The following is a 4013-nucleotide window of genomic DNA, read 5'->3' as shown; positions in this document are numbered from 1 at the left end:
TCAGGTTATCTGCCTGCCTCAGCCTCCCAAAGTGCTGGAATTACAGGTGTGAGCCACTGTGCCTAGCCAAAATTTAATTTTCAAGTGGCCAGTAGTTACTCCAATCAAGCCAAAAATAATTAGTATCATTTTCCAGCCCAAGTTGCAGAATGACAGAACAGAGAAGGCATCTCAGAAGAATTTTTTTTTTTTAATCAGTGAACACTTTATTGAATGCAAAACAAGATTTAGCATCTTTGCCTTTGTTGTACACAGCTGAAGCGGAAACCCAGGGAGGTGAGGACTGCATGGTTTTCCTTGGCTTGGGAAGCGTGCACCCTCCAGTCCTCTTGTGTTGTGGGAAGATCAGCCCATGTTCTGTCAGCTGCCATAGCCCCTAGGATGGGTGCCCTTCCAGTCATCCCACTCCTGAGCTCTGTAGAGTGTTGGTTCATCATTCTCTTCCTCCTTTTCTTCTTGATCTTCCTGTTGCTGAGCTGCTTTTCTGAATTCCTCTGGTGTTGCCTTGGCTATTCCCTGATCTGCTAATGCTCCATATTTCCGATGTTGCTCATACCAGTCACTCACTGTCATAGTTGCCAGACTTGGATAACCAGCTCCAAATACTTTGGCTTGGGCCATGTTCCGAGTGAGAATGAAGGGTTTCACTGGAGGTCCCTCCTGGCGAGATGAGTTAGAAGTTGATGCCTCTCTTGAAGAGTCTCTTTCTCTCAGGATCTTTATTTCCTGGTCAGTGCTCTCAATCTCTTCTAAGCTGATATCAATCCACCTCTGAAGGCGAAGAAGATAATATTCACGAACACGCTCATCATCTGCTTGACCACTTTCCACAGCAGATTTCATTGCAGACAGCCTATGCTCCAACTCCTTCTTCTGCTTGTGTCTCTCTCTTAGCTTGTCTTTGAGACGCCATAGCAATGAGGCTAGGATAAGCCATGGAGGAATTAGCAGTGTGATTTTCAGCTGAGTTCTTGGTTTTGGGCAGCTCAAACTCTGCCACATGACATCATTGGCACAGTTAAGTAGTTTATAGTGTTCTCGAGCCCACTGCAAATGATCTAGACGCTTGCTGGGCTTGACTTGTTTCATGGTGAGGGCTCCTTGAAACACTGGCACCAACAGGTACTTCAGGTCGGTGGAAGCAATTGCTTCCAAATCTTCATTTTAGCTGAACAAGTCGAGCTGCAATAATATTTCGGCAGCCTTCTCAAGGAAGTCCAGGCCCTTGAACACCTTCTCCTGGACTGTCCGGGAACCGGCAGGTTCAGTCGCTACTTCTGCATCATGCAGAAGCTGTTTGCTGGTTTCGAACAGCTCGGGGAGCTGTGGCAGCAGTAACTCGTCTTCAGCAGCCATCTTGGAGAGGGATGAACAAGAAATTATTTTTAAAGGAAAACTTTCAAAGTGAAAAGAGAAATATATCTTCTCCTGGGAGTACTAAAAGAAAACCTCAACTTAGATGAGTTATCTCACATTTTCCAAACAAAAATAATCACCTTTGAGCCAAGAAGAGGTGTGGAAAGTTTCAAACAGTTTTTATAAAGGAGGTACAACTGAAAAGGGGTTTTAACACAACCACCTCTCTCACAGGCTTATTAGATCCTGATCACCTAAGAGTTTCTTGTAAGCACTTCTGTCAAATGGATGAAATGATCCCAGAAGGCTATCTCTGACAAAAAGGAAGGCACAGCGGAAATGTCACTGTGTAAGAGTGCCAATGGGCACAGATGTGGTTATCATCTTCCACTAATCATCTAAGAACAAAGCATCTTTTGGTCCTTTTGGAGGCTAAATGGGATAGTTACTAAGTGGGAAGGATGTGCTTTCCTAATATAGCAGCATAATAATTATTCTAAAATATTTTAACCCTGGCTGGGCGCAGTGGCTCACACCTGTAATCCTAGCACTTTGGGAGGCCAAGGCGCGGATCACAAGGTCAAGAGATGGAGACCATCGTGGTCAACACAGTGAAACCCCATCTCTACTAAAAATACAAAGAATTAGCCGGGTGTGGTGGCAGGCGCCTGTAGTCCCAGCTACTCAGGAGGCTGAGGCAGGAGATTCGCTTGAACCCAGGAGGCAGAGGATGCAGTGAGCCGAGATCATGCCACTGCACGCCAGCCTGGGCGACATAGTGAGACTCTGTCTCAAAGAAAAAAAAGGGCAGGGGTTGCCAGACATGGCAACTCACATCTGTAATCCCAGCACTTTGGGAGGCCAAGGTGGGCGGATCAAGACCATCCTGGCCAACATGGTGAAACCTCATCTCTACTAAAAATACAAAAAGTATCTGGGTGTGGTGGCGCACACCTGTAATCCCAGCTACTAGGGTAGCTGAGGCAGGAGAATCACTTGAACCTGGGAGGTGGAGGTTGCAGTGAGCTGAGATTGCACCGCTGTACTCCAGCCTGGTGACAGAGCAAGATTTCATCTCAAAAAAGAAAAAAAAAAGTATAAAAACCTCAACAATTATAATTTATCTGATCTTATTATGTAAAGGGGCTCTTGAGAACAGCTAGTTTATCTCAATATGGTATATTCAGAATAGTCAAATAAAGTTTTTTGGTTTTTTTTGAGACACGATCTCACTGTTGCCCAGGCTGTAGTGCGGTGGTGCATTCCTCAGCCTCCTGAGTAGCTAGGGCCACAGACACGTGCCCCCATGCCCAGCTGATTTTTTAATTTTATGTAGAGATGGGGTCTTCCTGTGTTGCCGAGGCTGGTCTCAAATTTCTGGGCTCAAGGGATCCTCCTGCCTCAGCCTCCCAAAGTGCTGGGATTACAGGTATGAGCCACCACACCCAGCCACTGCCCTGATCTTTCAAAGCACTGGGATTACAGGTGATCTTTAATTTAGTGATAGTATTTCCCTTCAGAGCAGAGATCAGGCTTGTTTACTTTCCTGTATAATAAAGTTAATGTCTCCAGAGCAAAGACCTTGCAGGTTTAAAAGTTGTCATTCAAAACTAATGGGAGTTCTGTGGCGCCTCTGGCCTGGCCTTCCCTTTCTTGTCTGACTTGAGAAACCAACTGAGTTCCTGTTTCTAGTAGGTTAGCTCCCACCGCCCGGGAGGAATCAGGAACTGTGCAGCCCCTGCCAGCTACCCTTGAATCCCATCCAGGTCAGTTCTAGATTCTAAACTGAATTTTTTTCATGATAATTGTCAAAACAGTGAGGAAACATTTTTTAAAGAAGCCCTAAAAAAAAAAAAAGTCATTGACCCTTCCTAAACAATTCTCTTAATATATATATTCTAAGACTTTTTAATGTACATACTATATTAGAAATCCCGTTCTCTTGGTAGATTTCTCATTGAGGGCACAAACATTTATTTCCATCTCCTGTGTAACTATTCATAAACTTAAAGATGATTACTGGAGCAACTTTCACCTTTCTCAGGTTAAATAAGCACTGTGCCTTTAACCTTTCCACATAAATTCTGTTTTCTAATTTTGTTGTTGTTGTTGTTGTTTCGCTGTTTTGTGTTTTCTAATTTTTAATCCTTTGGTTAATCATGCCTCTGGATTTTTTCCCATTTTCTTCATCTCTTGAATTTAGAGCCCAGGATCGGATACAATACCCTAGTAAGGGGTTAATTCCCATTGCATAGATTTTTGAGACCTGCCACAGACTAGTTGAGGACAGATACTGTTTTATACTTTTCTAGTATCAGTAACTTTCTAGCACATGTAGGTGCTCAGTAAGTTCTTACCGATTGATTGGTGTATCCCAGAATTGTTTTTGAGTTGTAAATCACAGTACCGCTTTGCTGATTCATGTTTAATGTTTGCTTCACTATAAAAATTGTAAAGTAAAAAACAGCAAGAAACTCTACAAATGGTGAACAATGGCCATAAATCATAGAACCATCTTTGTTTTTGTGAGAAGTATTCTTTTTTTTTTTTTTGAGAGGGAGTCTCGCTCTGTTGCCCAGGCTGGATGCAGTGGCGCGATCTCGGCTCGCTGCAAGCTCCGCCTCCCGGGTTCAGGCCATTCTCTTGTCTCAGCCTCC

The 4013-nt window shown here is 43.8% G+C and overlaps 1 pseudogene; it reads right to left on the bottom strand.

The window, feature by feature from the left end:
- Positions 1 to 242: 242 nt before the first annotated feature.
- Positions 243 to 4013, bottom strand: part of LOC108538672 (immunoglobulin-binding protein 1 pseudogene) — a 35541-nt pseudogene continuing 31770 nt past the window's right edge.

The sequence above is a fragment of the Rhinopithecus bieti genome, unplaced genomic scaffold (genome assembly GCF_001698545.2).
Source record: "Rhinopithecus bieti isolate Rb0 unplaced genomic scaffold, ASM169854v2 scaffold_15821, whole genome shotgun sequence".
In the NCBI taxonomy this organism is placed as follows: domain Eukaryota; kingdom Metazoa; phylum Chordata; class Mammalia; order Primates; family Cercopithecidae; genus Rhinopithecus; species Rhinopithecus bieti.
The sequence above is the reverse complement of the archived record's forward strand: the minus strand, read 5'-3'. Positions and strand labels throughout refer to the sequence as shown.